This window comes from Ambystoma mexicanum, chromosome 12, assembly GCF_040938575.1.
Source record: "Ambystoma mexicanum isolate Mex_15411 chromosome 12, UKY_AmexF1_1, whole genome shotgun sequence".
Classification (NCBI taxonomy): domain Eukaryota; kingdom Metazoa; phylum Chordata; class Amphibia; order Caudata; family Ambystomatidae; genus Ambystoma; species Ambystoma mexicanum.
In genome coordinates, this window is record NC_090936.1 from 440,696,012 (window position 1) to 440,721,660 (window position 25,649).

The window sequence follows — 25,649 nt, forward strand, 5'->3', positions numbered from 1 at the left end:
CCTCCCTGCTGTGTGGGATGTCTAGGCACTAACACTGTGCTATCCCTGCTTTCTGGGATATCTAGACACTAACACTGCGCTATCCCTGCTGTCTGGGATATCTAGGCACTAACACTGCGCTATCCCTGCTCTCTGGGATGTCTAGGCACTAACACTGTGCTGTCTGTACTGTCTGGGATGTCTAGGCACAGAGCACTAACACTGTGCTATCCCTGCTGTAGCGTGCTAACACTGCTGTCTGGGATGTCTAGGCACAGTGCACTAACACTGCGCTACCTCTGCTGTCTGGGATGTCTAGGCACAGCGCACTAACACTGTGCTATCCCTGCTGTAGCGCTCTAACACTGCGCTATCCCTGCTGTAGCGTGCTAACACTGCTGTCTGGGATGTCTAGGCACAGTGCACTAACACTGCGCTACCCCTGCTGTCTGGGAAGTCTAGGCACTAACACCGCGCTATCCCTGCTGTCTGGGATATCTAGGCACTAACACTGTGCTATCCCTGCTGTCTGGGATGTCTAGGCACTAACACTGTGCTATCCCTGCTTTCTGGGATATCTAGACACTAACACTGCGCTATCCCTGCTGTCTGGGATATCTAGGCACTAACACTGCGCTATCCCTGCTGTCCGGGATGTCTAGGCACAGTGCACTAACACTGCGCCCTCCCTGCTGTCTGGGATGTCTAGGCACTAACACTGTGCTATCCCTGCTTTCTGGGATATCTAGGCACTAACACTGCGCTATTCCTGCTGTCTGGGATGTCTAGGCACTAACACTGCGCTGTCTGTACTGTCTGGGATGTCTAGGCACAGAGCACTAACACTGCGCTATCCCTGCTGTCTGGGATATCTAGGCACTAACACTGCGCTATCCCTGCTGTCTGGGATGTCTAGGCACAGTGCACTAACACTGCACCCTCCCTGCTGTCTGGGATGTCTAGGCACTAACACTGTGCTATCCCTGCTTTCTGGGATATCTAGGCACTAACACTGCGCTATCCCTGCTGTCTGGGATGTCTAGGCACAGTGCACTAACACTGCGCCCTCCCTGCTGTCTGGGGTGTCTAGGCACTAACACTGTGCTATCCCTGCTTTCTGGGATATCTAGGCACTAACACCGCGCTATCCCTGCTGTCTGGGATATCTAGGCACTAACACTGCGCTATCCCTGCTGTCTGGGATGTCTAGGCACTAACACTGCGCTGTCTGTACTTTCTGGGATGTCTAGGCACAGTGCACTAACACTGCGCCCTCCCTGCTGTCTGGGATGTCTAGGCACTAACACTGTGCTATTCCTGCTTTCTGGGATATCTAGGCACTAACACTGCGCTATCCCTGCTGTCTGGGATATCTAGGCACTAACACTGCGCTATCCCTGCTGTCTGGGATGTCTAGGCACAGTGCACTAACACTGCGCCCGCCATGCTGTCTGGGATGTCTAGGCACTAACACTGTGCTATCCCTGCTTTCTGGGATATCTAGGCACTAACACTGCGCTGTCTCTGCTGTCTGGGATGTCTAGGCACAGCACACTAACACTGCGCTATCCCTGCTGTAGTGCGCTAACACTGCGCTACCCCTGGTGTCTGGGATGTCTAGGCACAGTGCACTAACACTGCGCTATACCTGCTGTCTGGGATGTCTAGGTACAGTGCACTAACACTGCGCCCTCCCTGCTGTCTGGGATGTCTAGGCACTAACACTGTGCTATCCCTGCTTTCTGGGATATCTAGACACTAACACTGCGCTATCCCTGCTGTCTGGGATATCTAGGCACTAACACTGCGCTATCCCTGCTGTCTGGGATGTCTAGGCACTAACACTGCGCTGTCTGTACTGTCTAGGCACAGAGCACTAACACTGCGCTATCCCTGCTGTAGCGTGCTAACACTGCTGTCTGGGATGTCTAGGCACAGTGCACTAACACTGCTCTACCTCTGCTGTCTGGGATGTCTAGGCACAGCGCACTAACACTGTGCTATCCCTGCTGCCTGGGATATTTAAGCACTAGCACTGCGCTATCCCTGCTGTCTGGGATGTCTAGGCACAGTGCACTAACACTGCGCCCTCCCTGCTGTCTGTGATGTCTAGGCACTAACACTGTGCTATCCCTGCTTTCTGGGATATTTAGGCACTAACACTGCGCTATCCCTGCTGCCTGGGATGTCTAGGCACTAACAATGCGCCCTCCCTGCTGTCTGGGATGTCTAAGCACTAACACTGTGCTATCCCTGCTGTCTGGGATATCTAGGCACTAACACTGCGCTATCCCTGCTGTCTGGGATATCTAGGCACAGTGCACTAGGACTGCGCCCTCCCTGCTGTCTGGGATGTCTAGGCACTAACACTGTGCTATCCCTGCTTTCTGGGATATCTAGGCACTAACACTGCGCTGTCTCTGCTGTCTGGGATGTCTAGGCACAGTGCACTAACACTGCGCCCTCCCTGCTGTCTGGGATGTCTTGGCACTAACACTGTGCTATCCCTGCTTTCTGGGATATCTAGACACTAACACTGCGCTATCCCTGCTGTCTGGGATATCTAGGCACTAACACTGCGCTATCCCTGCTGTCTGGGATGTCTAGGCACTAACACTGTGCTGTCTGTACTGTCTGGGATGTCTAGGCACAGAGCACTAACACTGCGCTATCCCTGCTGTAGCGTGCTAACACTGCTGTCTGGGATGTCTAGGCACAGTGCACTAACACTGCGCTACCTCTGCTGTCTGAGATGTCTAGGCACAGCGCACTAACACTGTGCTATCCCTGCTGTAGCGCTCTAACACTGCGCTATCCCTGCTGTAGCGTGCTAACACTGCTGTCTGGGATGTCTAGGCACAGTGCACCAACACTGCGCTACCCCTGCTGTCTGGGATGTCTAGGCACTAACACTGCGCTATCCCTGCTGTCTGGGATATCTAGGCACTAACACTGTGCTATCCCTGCTGTCTGGGATGTCTAGGCACAGTGCACTAACACTGCACCCTCCCTGCTGTCTGGGATGTCTAGGCACTAACACTGTGCTATCCCTGCTTTCTGGGATATCTAGGCACTAACACTGCGCTATCCCTGCTGTCTGGGATGTCTAGGCACAGTGCACTAACACTGCGCCCTCCCTGCTGTCTGGGATGTCTAGGCACTAACACTGTGCTATCCCTGCTTTCTGGGATATTTAGGCACTAACACTGCGCTATCCCTGCTGTCTGGGATGTCTAGGCACTAACACTGCGCCCTCCCTGCTGTCTGGGATGTCTAAGCACTAACACTGTGCTATCCCTGCTTTCTGGGATATCTAGGCACTAACACTGCGCTATCCCTGCTGTCTGGGATATCTAGGCACAGTGCACTAACACTGCGCCCTCCCTGCTGTCTGGGATGTCTAGTCACTAACACTGTGCTATCCCTGCTTTCTGGGATATCTAGGCACTAACACTGCGCTGTCTCTGCTGTCTGGGATGTCTGGGCACAGTGCACTAACACTGCGCTACCCCTGCTGTCTGGGATGTCTAGGCACAGCGCACTAACACTGCGCTATCCCTGCTGTAGTGCGTTAACACTCCGCTACCCCTGGTGTCTGGGATGTCTAGGCACAGTGCACTAACACTGCACTATCCCTGCTGTCAGGGATGTCTGGGTACAGTGCACTAACACTGCGCCCTCCCTGCTGTGTGGGATGTCTAGGCACTAACACTGTGCTATCCCTGCTTTCTGGGATATCTAGGCACTAACACTGCGCTATCCCTGCTGTCTGGGATATCTAGGCACTAACACTGCGCTATCCCTGCTGTCTGGGATGTCTAGGCACTAACACTGCGCTGTCTGTACTGTCTGGGATGTCTAGGCACAGTGCACTAACACTGCGCCCTCCCTGCTGTCTGGGATGTCTAGGCACTAACACTGTGCTATCCCTGCTTTCTGGGATATCTAGGCACTAACACTGCGCTATCCCTGCTGTCTGGGATATCTAGGCACTAACACTGCGCTATCCCTGCTGTCTGGGATGTCTAGGCACAGTGCACTAACACTGCGCCCTCCATGCTGTCTGGGATGTCTAGGCACTAACACTGTGCTATCCCTGCTTTCTGGGATATCTAGGCACTAACACTGCGCTGTCTCTGCTGTCTGGGATGTCTAGGCACAGCACACTAACACTGCGCTATCCCTGCTGTAGTGCGCTAACACTGCGCTACCCCTGGTGTCTGGGATGTCTAGGCACAGTGCACTAACACCACTGCGCTATACCTGCTGTCTGGGATGTCTAGGTACAGTGCACTAACACTGCGCCCTCCCTGCTGTCTGGGATGTCTAGGCACTAACACTGTGCTATCCCTGCTTTCTGGGATATCTAGACACTAACACTGCGCTATCCCTGCTGTCTGGGATATCTAGGCACTAACACTGCGCTATCCCTGCTGTCTGGGATGTCTAGGCACTAACACTGCGCTGTCTGTACTGTCTGGGATGTCTAGGCACAGAGCACTAACACTGCGCTATCCCTGCTGTAGCGTGCTAACACTGCTGTCTGGGATGTCTAGGCACAGTGCACTAACACTGCTCTACCTCTGCTGTCTGGGATGTCTAGGCACAGCGCACTAACACTGTGCTATCCCTGCTGCCTGGGATATTTAAGCACTAGCACTGCTCTATCCCTGCTGTCTGGGATGTCTAGGCACAGTGCACTAACACTGCGCCCTCCCTGCTGTCTGGGATGTCTAGGCACTAACACTGTGCTATCCCTGCTTTCTGGGATATTTAGACACTAACACTGCGCTATCCCTGCTGCCTGGGATGTCTAGGCACTAACAATGCGCCCTCCCTGCTGTCTGGGATGTCTAAGCACTAACACTGTGCTATCCCTGCTTTCTGGGATATCTAGGCACTAACACTGCGCTATCCCTGCTGTCTGGGATATCTAGGCACAGTGCACTAAGACTGCGCCCTCCCTGCTGTCTGGGATGTCTAGGCACTAACACTGTGCTATCCCTGCTTTCTGGGATATCTAGGCACTAACACTGCGCTGTCTCTGCTGTCTGGGATGTCTAGGCACAGTGCACTAACACTGCGCCCTCCCTGCTGTCTGGGATGTCTAGGCACTAACACTGTGCTATCCCTGCTTTCTGGGATATCTAGACACTAACACTGCGCTATCCCTGCTGTCTGGGATATCTAGGCACTAACACTGCGCTATCCCTGCTGTCTGGGATGTCTAGGCACTAACACTGTGCTGTCTGTACTGTCTGGGATGTCTAGGCACAGAGCACTAACACTGCGCTATCCCTGCTGTAGCGTGCTAACACTGCTGTCTGGGATGTCTAGGCACAGTGCACTAACACTGCGCTACCTCTGCTGTCTGAGATGTCTAGGCACAGCGCACTAACACTGTGCTATCCCTGCTGTAGCGCTCTAACACTGCGCTATCCCTGCTGTAGCGTGCTAACACTGCTGTCTGGGATGTCTAGGCACAGTGCACCAACACTGCACTACCCCTGCTGTCTGGGATGTCTAGGCACTAACACTGCGCTATCCCTGCTGTCTGGGATATCTAGGCACTAACACTGTGCTATCCCTGCTGTCTGGGATGTCTAGGCACAGTGCACTAACACTGCGCCCTCCCTGCTGTCTGGGATGTCTAGGCACTAACACTGTGCTATCCCTGCTTTCTGGGATATCTAGGCACTAACACTGCACCCTCCCTGCTGTCTGGGATGTCTAGGCACTAACACTGTGCTATCCCTGCTTTCTGGGATATCTCGGCACTAACACTGCGCTATCCCTGCTGTCTAGGATGTCTAGGCACTAACCCTGCGCTATCCCTGCTGTCTGGGATGTCTAAGCACTAACACTGTGCTATCCCTGCTTTCTGGGATATCTAGGCACTAACACTGCGCTATCCCTGCTGTCTGGGATATCTATGCACTACCACTGCACTATCCCTGCTGTCTGGGATGTCTAGGCACAGTGCACTAACACTGCGCCCTCCCTGCTGTCTGGGATGTCTAGGCACTAACACTGTGCTATCCCTGCTTTCTGGGATATCTAGGCACTAACACTGCGCTATCCCTGCTGTCTGGGATGTCTAGGCACTAACACTGCGCTGTCTGTACTGTCTGGGATGTCTAGGCACAGTGCACTAATACTGCGCCCTCCCTGCTGTCTGGGATGTCTAGGCACTAACACTGTGCTATCCCTGCTTTCTGGGATATCTAGGCACTAACACTGCGCTATCCCTGCTGTCTGCAATATCTAGGCACTAACACTGCGCTATCCCTGCTGTCTGGGATGTCTAGGCACAGTGCACTAACACTGCGCCCTCCCTGCTGTCTGGGATGTCTAGGCACTAACACTGTGCTATCCCTGCTTTCTGGGATATCTAGGCACTAACACTGCGCTGTCTCTGCTGTCTGGGATGTCTAGGCACAGTGCACTAACACTGCGCTACCCCTGCTGTCTGGGATGTCTAGGCACAGCGCACTAACACTGCGCTATCCCTGCTGTAGCGTGCTAACACTGCGCTACCCCTGGTGTCTGGGATGTCTAGGCACAGTGCACTAACACTGCGCTATCCCTGCTGTCTGGGATGTCTAGGTACAGTGCACTAACACTGCGCCCTCCCTGCTGTCTGGGATGTCTAGGCACTAACACTGTGCTATCCCTGCTTTCTGGGATATCTAGACACTAACACTGCGCTATCCCTGCTGTCTGGGATATCTAGGCACTAACACTGCGCTATCCCTGCTGTCTGGGATGTCTAGGCACTAACACTGCGCTGTCTGTACTGTCTGGGATGTCTAGGCACAGAGCACTAACACTGTGCTATCCCTGCAGTAGCGTGCTAACACTGCTGTCTGGGATGTCTAGGCACAGTGCACTAACACTGCGCTACCTCTGCTGTCTGGGATGTCTAGGCACAGCGCACTAACACTGTGCTATCCCTGCTGTAGCGCTCTAACACTGCGCTATCCCTGCTGTAGCGTGCTAACACTGCTGTCTGGGATGTCTAGGCACACAGTGCACTAACACTGCGCTACCCCTGCTGTCTGGGATGTCTAGGCACAGTGCACTAACACTGCGCCCTCCCTGCTGTCTGGGATGTCTAGGCACTAACACTGTGCTATCCCTGCTTTCTGGGATATCTAGGCACTAACACTGCGCTATCCCTGCTGTCTGGGATGTCTAGGCACTAACACTGCGCTGTCTGTACTGTCTGGGATGTCTAGGCACAGAGCACTAACACTGCGCTATCCGTGCTGTAGCGCTCTAACACTGCGCTACCCCTGCTGTAGCGCTCTAACACTGCACTATCCCTGCTGTAGCGTGCTAACACTGCTGTCTGGGATGTCTAGGCACAGTGCACTAACACTGCGCTATCCCTGCTGTCTGGGATGTCTAGGCACAGCGCACTAAGACTGCGCTATCCCTGCTGTCTGGGAGGTCTAGGCACAGCGCACTAACACTGCGCTATCCCTGCTGTCTGGGAGGTCTAGGCACAGCGCACTAACACTGCGCTGTCTCTGTTGTCTGGGATGTCTAGGCACAGCGCACTAAGACTGCGCTATCCCTGCTGTCTGGGAGGTCTAGGCACAGCGCACTAACATTGCGCTGTCTCTGTTGTCTGGGATGTCTAGGCACAGCGCACTAAGACTGCGCTATCCCTGCTGTCTGGGAGGTCTAGGCACAGCGCACTAACACTGCGCTTTCTCTGTTGTCTGGGATGTCTAGGCACAGCGCACTAAGACTGCGCTATCCCTGCTGTCTGGGAGGTCTAGGCACAGCGCACTAACACTGCGCTATCCCTGCTGTGGTGCGCTAACACTGCGCTATCCCTGCTGTAGTGCACTAACACTGCGCTATCCCTGCTGTCTTGGATGTCTAGGCACAGCGCACTAACACTGCGCTGTCTCTGCTGTCTGGGATGTCTAGGCACAGTGCACTAACACTGCGCCATCCCTGCTGTAGCGCGCTAACACTGCGCTATCCCTGCAGTAGCGTGCTAACACTGCGCTACCCCTGCTGTCTCGGATATATAGGGATACAAATATTTCAAAAATGATTTTCAATCAATGTGGAAACCCAACGCATTTTAACAGGCCGAATAAAGGCCCACATGAAAAATTGTGGTTTGTGCAATACAATTTATTTATTTATTTATTTATTTGGATTTGTAGAGTGCAGTACAGCCCGCAGGCATCGATATTTGATTATAGTTTTTTTTATATTTTGTGTTGTGTGGTTTGCACACACAACCTTCAATATGTTGCTTTTTAGACCAAATTACGCCTCTAAAATAGATAGTAAAAATAAGTAGAAAAGATTATTTAAACACAGCACGAGACAAACATATATTGCACTGATGCCCTGAGTATGATAAAGGCCAGGGGCTTGCCCCGGTTGTCTCTCTAGATGTTTGGCACTACAACTCTGATCAACCCAAGCAAGCAAGGTCAATGGTGAGTTGCAGTCCAACACATCTGGAAGATCGCAGGTTGCAGACCCCTGGTGTACTAGGCTTCTGCAACCACCACCCCCCCCACAGCCCTGCACCACCCAATGGTGTTCCATGTACCATTATACAAATTGGGGACAACCCTTTGTAGGTGTTCTATTTCAAACAATTTAAGCGGTCCTAGTCTCCTTAGGTTAGGAGGCGAGCATTGAACTAGTACATTATGTTAAAGCTGATAACAACATATAGGCTATTCACAATGACTCTACTGCAAATAGCGACATAATGACTTTTGTCATTGATATAGCAGCCATGGCTGAATGACTCCCTTTTGGTGCGGATCGATGCAGGTTATGCAGAAACACGTGTCTTGGACCTCTGCTATAACACAAGCTAACCACTGCTTCTATAAAGCACAGCCACTACATAACTGCTGAACCCATATGCATGCATAATTATTTGCCGACCCCATACCCTCACCCAGAATAATTTGGCTCACACATTGTTGTCAAGTGTTGGCAATAAAAGGCCATAGGTTTTTATTGTACAGATTTTGGTTATGGAGATAACAATGATCACATATCATCTTAGTAACATACTTTTGGGCACCAGGTCTTGGGGTTACCCCCTCTGGCCCGTGCCCGCCTTCTCATGTCCCATGACTTGTTGTGGGCACCGTACAGTGCCTTGTACTTCTTTTCCTTTGTTCTTCTCCCTTATTTGTAGGGTGGGAGGGTTTTGTGGTAAAGAAGCAAAGGTTTGGAAGGCACTGAGTAAACAGTGCACCTCCTGTGTGTTTGGGTCCCCGTTTAGGGTCCACACACTGTTTGTGTTTTCTCAGAGCATGCCGCTCTGTATTTATAAGACCCAGGGGAGCCCTGGGTCTTTGATATGTATAGTAGTGGGGGCTGTTGTGCTTCAGCCCCCGGCCGGATAGCCGACTGTCTGGCCCCCTGGGGGGGGGAGCAGGTCTTTGAACCTGATCCCTGCCTGACTGTTGGTTTCCTTAGGTGCTTAGCACCTTGCTGTATGGATGAAGGGTGAGGTGATTGTTCACACCTCACCCTTCCTCAGCTTTGTGTTGCACAGACTGCGTGTCTCTCTGGCTTGGGGGAAGGAGAGGAGCTGAGAGGGGGAGAGGTTGGGCTGCCCCTCTCCAGGTCTGCTGATGGTAACAGCAGTTACCCTGCCTCACTTTGGGCGGCCCTGCAGCATTGCCCATAACATAAATAATGACCAAGCTTTGACAAAGACAATAGTTGTGGCTTTTGTATAAGCATTGCATATGCATTTGGCAGCCATTCACCATTAGCAGGATATATTACTCACATAATTGGCCGTGTATTTTGTAGCTTGGGAGCGAAGTGAAAACTGCCTTTACAGGTGCCTTTCACCTCCACGGTTCCCTCTAAAGGGGCTTTACAGGCTCCCCGCCGCTTTGCCCAGCATGGACTTCACAGGATTCTGTGCTGCACGACTCTTTATGCAATGTACTATTTGCATGCAGAAGTACACACATAGCACTCATTGTTTGGTATGCAGTAATAAGCCCACTTTATTTGGTCAGCCCTCTACCATGTTAATGGGAACTGTTGACAATTGCTGGCTGTGACACTAGCAAAACTTAAAAGCCCTGTAATGAAAAATAATTGTGAGGTTCTTGGCCGGCCCCTTGTCAGTGGGAGGACTGAGCAGGTGACTAACAAGGCTCCCCCCCATTTAGGACGATTACAAGTTGGTACTAAGACCTGGGCACAGTCACCTACAGATACCCGGGACCCTGCCTTTCTATATCATTGTGGGTATCAACCCTTTCAACCAGCACTTCCGCTAAAGAGGTGAGGTGCACTAATCACGTTTCCCGGGTGTACTTAGGTAAATCAACAGAAGTCAATTCAATCAATGTTTTTCCCCATTTCAGGTGCATCTGGGCATGGTCCCCGGCCAAGTGGAGCCTAATAGAAACAGTCAACAAAAGAGCCTGTTTTTACCAACAGATAACCCCAAATGCACTCCTGCGGGACATAATCCCTGTATTTAATTGTTTGTGCGCCTTTAAAAGTTAAACCAAAAATTCAAAGTTTCTGGAGAATCAACATAGAGTGTTTTTAATTTCACACTCAAGTAATGTTTCAACAAATGTTAGCTCTTAAAGACTTGTTCTATACACGAAAATAAAGACATGTGCAAGTTACTTATCACCTATAGTCACACATATGATGTAAAACTAAACAATTCCTTTGACAGCCAAACAGCTTAACAGTAAGAGTCAATATCGGGTGTACAAATAAATAGCTGACTCTCAAAGATGCCGAAGTGTTTCGGATCATTTATCCTTTTTCAAGGCTTTCTGTGGTAAATTCACGTTCCACTGTAAACCTCTTAGATTCACCTATTCCGTTGTATGTGTACCGACTCCGATTCCTCAGACGGCACCGGGCAACACAGTGACTTTGTGCACGGGGCAGCAGACCGGCGAAACCAGGACTTCCGTTCCACCGCGAAGGCTCTGTGAGGTACAAGGTCGGTGCAAGGGCTGGTCCGGGCTTGGCTAAGCAATATGCGGAGGTCGACACCAGCTCAGGGTGAAGAAGCCCAGATAGTCCCATGACAATAATGGCTTGAGGCCGATATCCTGTGCATGCAAGATGTCCATGGGGAAAGGAGCGTGATCGGTTGCAATGACCGCTGCAAGCGACCTGGCCTGCCACACTGAGATCTGGAAGACATTAAGAACCCGCCCTCAAATGCGATGGAAGCCGACAGAGTTCCGACCCCATTCTACTGCTTGGAACCCCACACTTTTGCATCATCTCCATCGACCCTTCTCAAGGGTGATCCGATCCAACACTCTTAAAAGGCGTGTGAAGACTAGGAGGTTGCATTGAAGCAGGCACCGCCAGATAACTACAGGCACATTGGTTCTGGGGTCGCCCCTCCGTGCCAGTGCTGCTCCTCAAGAGACTCTTGGTTCACCTGTACTGGGCCCTTTGAAAGATGATGAGTGCCAATGAAACTATAGGACTAACTCATCACCGAGTGTACAGCTTCCAAGCATCTCTGGCTTATTTTCATACCTCCATTGCCAGTATTTGGAGTTTAGCCAATACCTTTATTTACTTCCTTTAAATGTATTTATTTATTTATTTATTTCCTTCCTTTCTCATGGGGCGTGAGGTCATGATTCTGGGGTTTCACGCTGTACATCATAGGAGACATCCATTTGAAGAGTCTGCTTGAGTTATAGACCTTCCCGGATCTTTGCATGTTTTGTCACCTTCGATGATTGGATGGATTTTTTTGATATCCCTTGCACCACTTTAGCTTGTTTGAAAGCTGATTTGAAAGTGGATGTTAGGGGGAGAGGGCACAGGCTATATGGTGTAACTGTGAGGAGTAGCCTGGAAATCTACTAGACAATTCCGCCTATCGAGGGCAAAATATTTCAATATGGATGACTCTGGGGCACCCCATTGGGTGTAAAGACACTGTGCAGTTGACGTCCGACTCCCCTTCCTCTCATCCCACCCACAAGGCATCCAGTGGCGCTGACTTCTAGTTCAAACGTGGTCCTGCGTGCAGACGTCGAGTGGTTTCCCACAGTGGCTGAGCCAGGGGAGCAGGGGGGAGGGTGCCCCCCCCCCCCGCTCCACCCCGGCGCCCAGTGTGCCCCCACCCCCAGCCGCCCTCTGGCACCCTAAACGCTCCTCCATGGCACCAAATGCCGGCTCCGCTGCTGTGTTCCCACAGTAATTATACTCAGTTACAAAATGGCAGCACGAGTGGCGGCTTCCGGCTTATTGCAGTTGCAGCAGAGAACATACTAGAAGGGAACATGTCAGCCAGTCCTAAAGTAACTGACAGGGTCACACGAGGGCAGCCCAGAGGATTGCAGGGGAAACAGGCTGCAAAGAAACCTCAGGAATTTAAAGACGAGGGCACAAGGCAAAACATGTACATTTGCCACGAGCCAGTGGCAAGTGATTATTCACTATTGGCGAGTAATGGCGCACCGTATGCATGTGTAGTACTCACATTCATGCCAGGGGAGAGTACTTTTATTCCCGGCTTAACATTTTTCAAGCTTGGTTGACTTTCATGTTGGCCCCAAAGGTCTAAAGTCCTAAATTGTAATGTCATGGGCACTGTTATGATGCATTCACTGTTAAAAGAAAGTATACGTCTTGCCATGCCTGTAGGTCAGCAAACGAAATACGGTGTGTCAGGGGACTCCCTAACAAACAGGAAGTCCAAACACCCGTCTTGGAAAACTTCTAGGAGCACCCGGCAGGCCGGGCAACATTTTCTTCACAGTCCACGCACCTCACCAAGACCACCCTGATGGTCTCTATTTTCCTATACCTAGAGTATGACCGCCAGCCAGGGGACAAGGGCTAGCAGGCTAGCAACCCAGAGTATGACCAGCAGACACGGGACTAGGGCTAGCAGGCTAGCAACCCAGAGTATGACCCCCAGACACGGAACTAGGACTAGCAGGCTAGCAACCCAGAGTATGACTACCAGACACGGGACTAGGGCTAGCAGGCTAGCAACCAAGAGTATGACCGCCAGACACGGGACAAGGGCTAGCAGGCTAGCAACCCAGAGTATGACCAGCAGACACGGGACTAGGGCTAGCAGGCTAGCAACCCAGAGTATGACCCCCAGACACGGAACTAGGACTAGCAGGCTAGCAACCCAGAGTATGACTACCAGACACGGGACTAGGGCTAGCAGGCTAGCAACCAAGAGTATGACCGCCAGACACGGGACAAGGGCTAGCAGGCTAGCAACCCAGAGTATGACCAGCAGACACGGGACTAGGGCTAGCAGGCTAGCAACCCAGAGTATGACCCCCAGACACGGGACTAGGACTAGCAGGCTAGCAACCCAGAGTATGACCACCAGACACGGGACTAGGGCTAGCAGGCTAGCAACCCAGAGTATGACCGTCAGACACGGGACAAGGGCTAGCAGGCTAGCAACCCAGAGTATGACCAGCAGACACGGGACTAGAGCTAGCAGGCTAGCAACCCAGAGTATGACCAGCAGACACAGGACTAGGGCTAGCAACCCAGAGTATGACCAGCAGACACAGGACTAGGGCTAGTAGGCTAGCAACCCAGAGTATGACTGCCAGACACGGGACTGGGGCTAGCAGGCTAGCAACCCAGAGTATGACCAGCAGACACGGGACAAGGGCTAGCAGGCTAGCAACCCAGAGTATGACCAGCAGACACGGGACTAGGGCTAGCAGGCTAGCAACCCAGAGTATGACCCCCAGACACGAGACTAGGACTAGCAGGCTAGCAACCCAGAATATGACCACCTGACACGGGACTGGGGCTAGCAGGATAGCAACCCAGAGTATGACCAGCAGACACAGGACTAGGGCTAGCAGGCTAGCAACCCAGAGTATGACTGCCAGACACGGGACTGGGGCTAGCAGGCTAGCAACCCAGAGTATGACCAGCAGACACGGGACAAGGGCTAGCAGGCTAGCAACCCAGAGTATGACCAGCAGACACGGGACTAGGGCTAGCAGGCTAGCAACCCAGAGTATGACCCCCAGACACGAGACTAGGACTAGCAGGCTAGCAACCCAGAATATGACCAGCAGACACAGGACTAGGGCTAGCAGGCTAGCAACCCAGAGTATGACCACAAGACACAGGACTAGGGCTAGCAGGCTAGCAACCCAGAGTATGACCAGCAGTCACAGGACTAGGGCTAGCAGGCTAGCAACCCAGAGTATGACTGCCAGACATGGGACTGGGGCTAGCAGGCTAGTAACCCAGAGTATGACCAGCAGACACGGGACAAGGGCTAGCAGGCTAGCAACCCAGAGTATGACCAGCAGACACGGGACTAGGGCTAGCAGGCTAGCAACCCAGAGTATGACCCCCAGACACGAGACTAGGACTAGTAGGCTAGCAACCCAGAGTATGACCACCTGACACGGGACTGGGGCTAGCAGGCTAGCAACCCAGAGAATGACCAGCAGACACGGGACTAGGGCTAGCAGGCTAGCAACCCAGAGTATGACCAGCAGACACGGGACTAGGGCCAGCAGGCTAACAACCCAGAGTGTGACCTCCAGACACAGGACTAGGACTAGCAGGCTAGCAACCCAGAGTATGACCACCAGACACAGGACTAGGGCTAGCAGGCTAGCAACCCAGAGTATGACCAGCAGACACGGGACTGGGGCTAGCAGGCTAGCAACCCAGAGTATGTCCCCCAGACACGGGACTAGGACTAGCAGGCTAGCAACCCAGAGTATGACCACCAGACATGGGACTAGGGCTAGCAGGCTAGCAACCCAGAGTATGACCAGCAGACACGGGACTAGGGCTGGCAGGCTAGCAACCCAGTGTATGACCGCCAGACACGGGACTAGGGCTAGCAGGCTAGCAACCCAGAGTATGACCAGCAGACACGGGACAAGGGCTAGCAGGCTAGCAACCCAGAGTATGACCCCCAGACACGGGACTAGGACTGGCAGGCTAGCAACCCAGAGTATGACCACCAGACACGGGACTAGGGCTAGCAGGCTAGCAACCCAGAGTATGACCAGCAGACACAGTACTAGGGCTAGCAGGCTAGCAACCCAGAGTATGACCAGCAGACACGAGACTAGGGCTAGTGGGCTACTAACCCAGAGTATGACCACCAGACACAGGACTAGGGCAAGCAGGCTAGCAACCCAGAATATAACCAGCAGACATGGTCCCGTGTCTGCTGGTCATACTAGCAGGAGTCTGCAGGAACCGTAGGATCCAAATGCACTAGAGGACGCAATTGCCATGTACAGCGCATTATTAAGCATGAAGATAGACCTTTGCCAGAGGGCAGCATACTTTGTGCAGAATTGAGAACTGCTGCGTGGCCCACCTCATACGGCAGTATGCCCTCTGATGCCTTATTTTGCTATTCCGCGCACTCCTCAGGGTGCCGAGAGCCGCTCTGAGCTCTTGTATTTCCCTTCAATGAAATGAGAGGATAGATTAATGGCTGAGCCGGTATCGGATTATCCCACAGGCAGGAAATTAAACCTGGACCACTGCCGGATCCCTCATCTGTCCCACTCACGTCAACAAGCAAAGTGGGATTTGGATTACAATTGGCAGGACGGTCCCACACGCCGCTGCAGCATAGGGAGAATTGCTGCTTCTGCGATGGGATAAGAACATTATACGGCCTAACTTCAGACCTGAGGAAGCAGAAAAGCAATGCAGGGCCTTCCCTTTTGGGGTTTCGCTTTGCACTTATTTAGTCAGCGTCAGATCAATTGCAAGGGTGATCCCCAAAGCAGAGAATGCAATGCCTCCTAGCTAACCACTGACATCCCTTTGCGTTCTCCTGCTCGCCCACACCTCCCTGTCTCCCCCGCTGCCATTCTCTATGTGTATTGCTTCATTGATGCAAAGTTGACCTAGGTCTTGAGGTCCCCAGCCCTTGAGCAGTGACTCTTTGCAGGCATTTCTACAGAGGCTTCAAGACGTTCCTTCTCGCTGGTGCAAACAACCTGCTCAGCTTCGTTAAATTCAACACATGGCAGCATTTGGCATGATCGCACGCACAACCACTGGTGGCGCAACCCGCATGGAAACATATTTACCACCGAGGACTCAGAAAACAAAATCAACTCCATGAGCCTAAATAGAAAGGACGATTGCTTTGAAGCCCCCTTCCGCACCCCATTAACCACCCAAAGCCACCCGATGGCTACTGAACATGTCCCTCGTGTAGGATGTCTAGAGGAGGGCCAGGCTTCCATCTGCGGCCCAGAACCATCCTCCACAAGGATGCCCTTTAAGGCCCTCTTGATACATGTTGCCACTGGTTTTCTGTGCCTCATGTCTTTCTAGGCTCTACTAAGGGACTACCTTTCTAACTCCATCTCCATTGTTCTCTTTGTCTGTTGTTGTTCTTGTTGTGTGCTTGTGGGTGTTGGTTTGTGTGAGCAGGAGTCAGTTCAATGCTTTGGGAAACCCTAACCAGACTATAAAGTACTACGCTGAACCGCAGTACCGTAGACATGCTTGGTCCCAAGTAATAACCCACATCCCTAGGTGGCGCTGCTGCTCTTGGTGCAGCGGCCTCAACATTGCTCTCGCATTCTTCCTGTGCAATGCTGGTGGTGGACGCACTCTACAGAGATCCACTCAGACGTGGCGCTAAATGCTGCCTCCTTTCGGCAAGCCCACCTCCCACCTCTCTCTGGAGATGTTTGCACACTGTACCCCAAGCACCCTCATCCTGACCCTCCACTTTAATGCACTTGATTTCTGGGTCTCCGCAGAATAGCAAACTCTGTAAAGTACCTGAATCCTTATGCCACTGGTAGATGGGCGCCATTTTCTCTCTGATCGACTCTTATCCGAATCCAACTGGAGCTATTCCCCATACCTCAAAATGTTGAGGAATTTTTTTCTTTGGAAGAATGCGGCAGCAGTAGGCCGTGAACGCACCAACCAGCATCTCAACTCCTTTTCTGTGCTGTTCGAGTTTGGGTCTAAGAATGCACGTGTTTTATCATCTTGTATGCATGGGGGTGAGAATATATCTCATTTTGTGCTTGTTAATAAGGACGTAATCTAATCACCAGCATCCCCTTGAGTTATCATGGGCAGTGAGCCCCACGGTCTCGTTGACCTCCTGTCGACAAGCCAAGATGGACGCTCTACAGACTCTTGGTAACGGACAGGTCTGGTGTCCACAGAAAAATGTGGCATGACCACATACCTAACACCCGACTGTCTGATCACATGCAACACATGTTAGGGAAAGACTCTGGGCTGGTGCAACCAGTAGGCAAGGTTAGGCGCTTGCCTATACTGTGCAAATGTTAGAGTGGCAAAGACTCCAGGGGTAAGCGGAGTCCCCATGTGTCTCAGATAATCAAGCCGTAGGTCCCACACTCCGACACCACCATCCCCTGAGAACTATGCAGGGAAGGCACGCCCACTTCTGGGACAGCTGATCCATGGAACCTGCTACTTAGTAGGAACATGGGTATTTTCCAGGAGTTGGGGTGGGTGCCAGAAAGAACACCTTTGTAACCAGAACTCTTGGCACTGCAAAGTTCTAGGAAGACACGTGTGGTCAGACCCCGCGGGCTGAAGTCCTATAAAGACAGGATCGGTAATGAGGGCCCTTGTCTTGCTGCAATCGTTTCTGCAAGGTTTCTCGGGTTACTGGTACACAATGCAAAATGCCTCCCCAGCTTATCCTAGTTACATTGCCAAAGAGAGGTCAAACCACCAGCGATACTGGTTGCCATTCTTTGGTTCATGAGGCAGTGCACTCGGATTACTGTGTTAGTCCTAGAATGTTATATGTTTGGCGTCAAGGCAATATTATAGATATTTAGATAGATTGCCAAAGCGCTGGTTGATTTTCTGTTTTGGCATATGCTTACCATTCAGCGCCAACATGAAAAGTGAAAAGATAAGCCTTGGCATGACAGGACCTATGATAATGAGGCCACCTAGCCATTGCCCTGCAGTTCCCTCTAATGGCCCCTCTTTGCTCATGAAAATCCCTCCCCCAGCAATACTGAGCGCACAAAGATAACTCTGTAGACCATTTATGGTCAGGCAGAAAAGAGCCAGACTTGGGGCCTCATTCTGACTTTGCCGGTATCCTGGCAGTAGAGCCGCCAGGATAGCGTGATCTCCATTCATGGAGTCCCATTGGACTTCATGCGGGGATCTGCTTTCATTACCGGCACTGGCAATGCTGGTGCCGGGAATGTTTTTTTTTTTGCTGGTAGGGCACCTGGCTTACCCCCAGCCTTTAGCTGGAGGTAACCCAGGTGCCCCACCGGCAAACCTGTAGTTGGCCAGTCCAGTAAAGAGCCAGTATTCATGAATATCGGCACTTTTTTACCAGACCGACGCAGAATGAGCCGACCGGTCTTCATGTTAGGTTTTAATAATCAGTGGATTGTAAACACCCTTGGTAGGTTGTTATTGGTAAGCGAGTAGTCGAGAATGGCAATCTCGTATATTCAATCCTCCTGGAAAGAAAGGACTTGTGTGTTCATTCGATTTGCCATCGAATGTAGGTTTTATTTTAATGCCAATTGGTGATGAGCACATGCTCCAAATGCCCTTGTGCTAACATGTTTCAACCTTTCCTTGGTCTTTCTCAAGGTTGGGCTAAGTAGCCGAGGATGCTCTTACTGTAGAGCATGCCTGCGACTGTCTCGTTCAAGCTACTACACCTGAATCATGTGTACTTGATTGTACTCTCTGGAGCATAGGGTCATCCTCTGACTAGGGTATTATGGTTCCATGCCACCTGTAAACTTCAACCTACCAAGGATGTTTACAATCCACTGGTAATGCCTATGTGAAATGGGGCAATGACTAGTACCCAGTTTTTGTTTGTGGGCTATGGGGCAGCCTCCATGCCCCCAACCCAGGAGCAGATCAAGGAATCTACATATACCTGAGCGCAGCAAAGCGGAGCACAACCTCACATCCTCCATTAGGTTGTAATAACTTTCCGACATTTGACCACACCCAAGCATACACACAATCACATGCACACACACATGAATCTACACAAGTCAACTAGCATGTGTACAGACACACATGTGTCCATGCGTACACACATGCCGTCACCCTCCTTTTTTTCTGTGCCACACCTCTCCGCCTACTCCTCCTGGCAGATACTTTCTGGTAACATCTATAGGAGATTGGGTGGCGAGGATGACATTTTCTGTTGCGCGCGTGTGTGTGCGCGCGTGAGAGAGCGCGTGAGCGAGTGTTAATTTATTTCAGCAAGCTCAGTGTCTGAAGCTGTCTCCATTATCTCTGGCGTCCTAATGTAGGTCACCTCTGCTCTAATGAGCAGCGCTGTGCTGGAAGTCGGGGGCCGGGACCCCTGGAGCGTGGCGACTGGAACCACTGCACCCGGTAACGCCGCTGCTCTAAAATGGCCGCCAGAGCGTTACCGGGGGAATCGAATCTGGGCGAAAAGAAGGAGAAATGTAGTTGTTCAGCTTTCTGGTTCGCACCCTTGAGGCATGAGATGGGTCAATAATGGCAGCTGTAGCTACTCTTTCCAGGGAGAAGACACAGGGCCTCCGATGCTGCCGGGCCAGGCACGAAGCATGGCGAGGGGTGAGTCTTGGGAGATTTGGCGCGGGGCTGACGTGGTTGACCTTAAGATTATGGGGGAAGAAGTGAGGGCCTGACCCTCTAGGGGAAAGGGTGGGGTTTGAGACGTTTCATGGGCGCGAGTAGGTGTGCAATATTTATGCATGTTGTCGATTGTTGAGTCTAAATGGCTTGTGTTTTCATTTAATGCTCAGGTATATGGCAATTGCCTGCTCCTACGTGCTCACATCGTTTGCAGGTAATTGAATATATATAACGCGCTGGAATAGAAGGGTAGTTTCCTTCTGCAGAATGCGAAATAACGGGGAAGCCGGAAATTCAAATTCAGGTGGCTTGTTTCCAATTGCCCCGACGTCATCTACGTAGGCGATGGGGCATAGAGGCCATGTATACAGGTTATGCATATTCCTTTGCAAGCAGAGCTCTTGAACATAACCGCCGCTCCGAAATCATGGGGGAACCTGGATCCAGGCGTCTATTATTAGCCGTGCTCCCACGTGTCATTATCCAGGAGAGTGTGAACTACAGAAGACGCAAGGTTACCTCAGCGAAAGCACGGGGTGTCGTCATTTTAACAAGAACATGGACATATTGTTAATACTTCCTATGCGTCGATGTTTCTGCGCGTGTCGGGCAAAACAGTGAAGTTCCCTCAAGATGACTCAGCAGGACCCAGTGGACAGCACCTGGAAGCGCGGAACGCAACCCAGGAAAGTCGCGCGGTGATGACATCACTGCCCTGCACCTGCTTCCGTGCTTAGGAGACAGGGATGTCGTCAGCAGTGTTGACAGTTCTAACTAGTGGATTCCAAAATCTCGTAAACTCTGAGCTGAGTTGGAGTCATATTGGCACCCTATTATCATTAAATGCCCCTGCCTGCCACGCCTTCTCCCGCTATGCCAGCTCGGAGCAGCCCTTGAAAGACTCCCGGAGCTGGCATGGCGGGGCTAATGGCGCCCTGGGGGATGTGGCGCCCCGGGCAGTCAACCGGCTTGCCCCACCCCCAAGGTCGTGCCTGACCTCAACAATGCGGGGCGCAGCAGGGCCAAACAGATTTCTTGACAGAAGTGCCACATTTCACCTTCACGCAAATGTCCAAAGGCTTTTTTGTCCATCTCCACGATCTGAGTGAAGGGTAGGTTGACCAGCTGTCCCGGTGTTGCCGGGACTGTCCCAGTATTGGGTGCTCTGTCCCCCTTTCTCAAGATTATGTTCCCATTGGAAACTGCAGGGGTGCCAGTTTTTTGTAGTAGGTCTTGATAGCTGGCAGACAGAATGCACAATCTCACACAGAAGAAATGCTGCATTTTGCAACTTAAGATAGTGTTAGTTTGTGATAGATTAATTATATGTGTTTCTTTGAACAGTAACACTTAAACCCCCTTCTCCTCCAAACTCTAATGAAGTGTAGTGCCTTGAGAGCCACTTTCAAGAGTTAGTCCTATTTTTATGTTTGTTGCCCTGTCACGGCTTTTTGCTTTTAAAACCTGGTCACCCTATGTGAGGGGCCATGCTTGTATTTTGAAGGAGTGAGGAAGAGAAGTGCATTCAGACCATTAAAAGGGGCAAGAGCTCTTGGGATTACGTGAGGGTTCCCAAGCAGAAGGACTTGTGTTTTTTTCTAGGTTGAGGGCGGAGGTGACTGGTAGGCATTCAAGGATCAATAGCCAGAATACCGACTGAGAATGCAGGCATGGCTAAATCAGGGCTTGAAATCATGTGGATGAGATGGGTGTCCACAGAGTTGTAACAGGAAAGGTTGAGGGATTGGTGTGGGGTACAGGGTGGAGGAAGAGGTTGAAGGGAGAGAATGAGGAGCCTTGAGGAGCCCCAAAGATACATTTCTTGGAGTCAGATAAGAAGCACTCCTTAGGGATGCACTCAGTGCTGGCAATTGCAGTTTTTTTTAACTGGGGAATCCCACCCAGCAATGCCGGGGCGTCTTCAAAGGGAGGAGGGGCAGGGGGCGGGTATTTTACTCACCCCCATAAATATTTGCATCTCAGTCCCTCACAAAATGAATCATGAACACCTTGGAAATAACCCAGTTTCTTATGTGGTCATCAAAGTATAAAATGTGAACCCCTTTTAAAGTTAAAGGAAATTACTTTAGTATATCCTGTAGAGTGTAATGTTGACAAGGAATTCCACACATCTGCTGCTAAGTCCCTCAAGTGGTCTTGTGTGCAACTGTCTTGCCTCTGAACTGCGCAACCATGGTTCAAGTGCCGGCCCCGCAACAAAGTTTACACAATGAACTGCAGCAGCATGCTTAAATAAATGAAGAGTGCACATGGAGTTCCCTAGACTGGGAACCCAGTCACAGATCTGATTAGATCCAGCTCAATGTCAGCACTGATATGAGATGACAGGTTATATATACCCAGAGGTTTCTAAGCGCGGACCCGGGGATCGAACCTGTGTTGCTTTGCGTCGCCTTGCTTCCAAGGCGAGCACGTTGCCCCTGAGCTATTCTCCCGAGACAGTGATATTGATTATGGTGGAAGGACATGATGCAGTAAAGTGCAAGTTCATTTATATCAAACTCAGCACTACACGATTGTTGAATGCTACGATTGACAAAATAAAACACTGCAGAAAGGTCAAGAAGGATCAAAGCGGCTGTATGCTTTTGGCCCAGGAGTGTTTTTAAATCATTCCAGATAGAGAGCAGAATAGCTTCTGTGTTGTGCCAGAGTCTAAAAAATATTATTTTATGTGAAACACATCACTTACTTGTGAGCAGCTTTACCTGACAATCTGGCTACAAAGCCTACAATTTTAAAACGCTCCATAAATATTGGGAATAGCCTGGCCAAATCCAGGTATTTTCAAGCGAGGTGTGCAACATATTTCCTTGGAATAATTTGAAAATACCTTGAGCAAAAGGAATTAATGATGCATCCAGAGACCCCAGTTACCACTTGGTGGGCGTAAGGTTTTCTTAAAGAAGGCAGGGGGGGGGGGGTGGATCTGCAGAGTAACCGGCTGTGGTGCCATCTAACACCGGTTCCATGTCCTTTGCCGACCCCCTTTTTTCCGACGGGTGTTTTGCCGAAAAACATAATCGTACATTTTTTTACATACTTTTTGTGGGGGTTACACCCCCAAGCCTCCCTTAATTTTTTTTATTTACCTTCCCCCTAACCCTTTATTTCCCCTTTCCAACCCCCCCAAAACATTTTGATGGGAATTTTTGGCAATAACTCCTGCGGCAAAACACCTGCCGGAAAAACGGGTGTCAGAAAAAGGACGCGATACCCTAGGAGCAAAGATGGAAATTCCTCTGCGAATAAAGAGGAAAAGGACAGACAATATTATTTTGTGAGCACGGCCGGCAGAAGACAGGGGAGCAGAAAGAGAAGAAATGGGGCGCAGAGGAAGAGAGCGCGAAGAGAGCTTTGCGTAGACGGGGAGATGCCAAGAGCTGAGGGGAGTGCAGGGGAGTTGCTAGGTCTGGAAAAGACCCGGGGCTAAGCTGATGTCGGCACTGTCGGGACTGGGGGCTAGCTAGCCTTTTGGCTGTAGCTCCTGAGATTCTATCCGGGGCTACAACCAAAAGATCAGGGGCTATAGCCTCCTTAGCCCCCCCTAGCAACGCCCCTGGGGGAGTGTAATGCTGGGGTCAGAAGGGGAGGGCTTTCTGAACTGTGCAATGATTGTGAAGGCCTCGTGTTGTGAGGTGGTGGCATTAAGGAGCCTATGAGCGATGAAGCAGGGTTCAGCTTTTCTAATTCCTGCCTCCATCTGCACTTCTCGGATCCATCGGCTTGTTCTCTACATCCGGTGAGATTTCAGTGGTTTACTTCCGGGCTTGCTGTCTTGGAGGGGCACAAGAGAGTTTCGTGGTCTCCAAATCCACTCGCCAAAGAGCAGTCAAAGAGGAGCAGCGGTGGGGAGGGGTTCGTCACGAATAGACCCCAAGAGATGACCTGGCCCCAGGGGTGGGGGCAGAGGGAGGAATGGGGGCGATGGCTTCATGGTCTGTCGAGGGGAGACTCTGAGTGGGAGGGGGGAAGAATACGTTTGGGAGGGCAAACACTGGCATCAAGAGCGTGACCAGCTGTGTGGGGCGGGCCCAGTGCTCAACTCTCTGCACTTGGACGAGGAATTCACTGGGCTCTACAGTCTGACCGCAGGACGTGAGCGCAGCTTGGGTTATAATAAGGAAATGAGGTTCTTCAAATAGGCTTTTTAATGCGAGCTCAATGTTTTCCTTCGCCGGTTTTAAAAAGAGGGGACGTACACATTATTTGTTTTCACGTCTGACGGTCATGGGACCCCTTTACCATGGTTCTTGCTGGTCGGTCCTTGGATATTGCTGTGGACTAGATTTTTTACATTTTCCTTGGAACCCCTTGCACTGTGATGCTCTTTAAACTGTGGACATTTTCATTTTTATTTGGTGTATTAATTGGACACCGGGTGTCATGTTGGTGACATTGTGTACTTGCTGTGCCTGACATATATTGTGATGTGTTGCACTGTGTTTCTGTCAGCTTGCATGGTCTGCAGCCCAAATAAAGATGAATTGAATTGAATATAGCACAACACCCCCCTCCCACCCTCCACAGTGGGCAGCAGCTGGGCGTAGACAGGTGCCCTGCCGATTGGTCATGGGCACGGGTGGGTAGGCGCATGGATGTTTGCTCATGGGCATCAGAGGGGAAGTTGCATGGTAGTTGCTCCGTGGGCAGCTGTAGCGCGTGGGCACTGCAGTTGGTATGTGTGCAAGAGGAGAACACGTTCTTGGCAGTTGGCATACAGGCAGAGGTGTGAGGCAGGTGCTTGGCGGTGGGTTCCTGAATGCAGAGGACTTTGCAGGTGGGCAGAAGCAGAGCAGGGGTCCCGTGTTTTATGCATGGCTGGCTGCAGTAGGACAGGTGCATGACAGATTGCACACAGGCAAAAGTGCAGCCGGTCCGCAGTTGTATGAATGCAGGCATCAGACCGGCGGGCTCAGGGTAAATTGCACAGGAGCTGCAGTGGGGCAGGTGCACTGTAAGCTATACGCAGAATCAGCTCGGCAGTGCAGTGCAGGTGCGCTGTAAGCTCTATGTAGATTCAGCTGGGCAGTGCAGGTGCACTGTAAGCTATATGCACAATCAGCTGGGCAGTGCAGTGCAGGTGCACTGTAAACTATATGCACAATCAGCTGGGCAGTGCAGGTGCACTGTAAGCTATATGCAGAATCAGCTGGGCAGCGGGGCAGGTGCACTGTAAACTATATGCAGAATCATCTCTGCAGTGCAGTGCAGGTGCACTGTAAACTATATGCAGAATCAGCTGGGAAGTGGGGCAGGTGCACTGTACGCTATATGCAGAATCAGCTGGGCAGTGGGGCAGGTGAACTGTAAGTTATATGTAGAATCAGCTGGGCAGTGCAGGTGCACTGTAAGCTATATGCACAATCAGCCGGCCAGTGCAGTGCTGGTGCACTGTAAAATATATGCACAATCAGCTGGGCAGTGCAGGTGCACTGTAAGCTATACGCAGAATCAGCTGGGCAGTGGGGCAGGTGCACTGTAAACTATATGCAGAATCATCTCTGCAGTGCAGTTGCACTGTAAGCTATATGCAGAATCAGCTGGGCAGTGAGGCAGGTGCACTGTAAGCTACATGCAGAACCAGCTGGGCAGTGCAGTGCAGGGGCACTGTAAACTATATGCAGAATCAGCTGGGCAGTGGGGCAGGTGCACTGTAAGTTATATGCATAATCAGCTGGGCAGTGGGGCAGGTGCACTGTAAGCTATATGCAGAATCAGCTGGGTAGTGCAGGGCAGGTGCACTGTAAGCTGTATGCTGAATCAGCTGGGCAGTGGGGCAGGTGCACTGTAAGTATTATGCAGAATCAGCTGGGCATTGGGGCAGGTGCACTGTAAGTTAAATGCAGAATCAGCTGGGCAGTGGGTCAGGTGCACTGTAAGTTATATGCAGAATCAGCTGGATGGAGGGTCAGGTGCACTGTAAGTTATATGAGAATCAGCTGCCAGTGGGGCAGCTGCACTGTAAGCTATATGCAGAATCAGCTGGGAAGTGGGGCAGGTGCGCTGTACGCTATATGCAGAATCAG

The 25,649-nt window shown here is 51.3% G+C and overlaps 2 protein-coding genes across 8 annotated transcripts in view; one reads left to right on the forward strand and one right to left on the reverse strand.

Moving 5' to 3' along the window:
* CACNA2D4 (calcium voltage-gated channel auxiliary subunit alpha2delta 4) overlaps positions 1-25,649 on the reverse strand; it is a 1,390,363-nt gene that overhangs the window by 356,674 nt on the left and 1,008,040 nt on the right. The window lies entirely within an intron of this gene.
* LRTM2 (leucine rich repeats and transmembrane domains 2) overlaps positions 1-25,649 on the forward strand; it is a 106,703-nt gene that overhangs the window by 36,461 nt on the left and 44,593 nt on the right. Inside the window, exon 1 of one of the 2 annotated variants that reach the window (XM_069628633.1) lies at positions 19,245-19,578. The exons of the other annotated variant lie outside the window; for it this stretch is intronic. The gene's annotated coding sequence lies outside the window, so the exon portion shown is untranslated. Of the gene's footprint in view, positions 1-19,244; positions 19,579-25,649 lie in introns of those variants that run through there. 2 annotated transcript variants of the gene reach the window in all.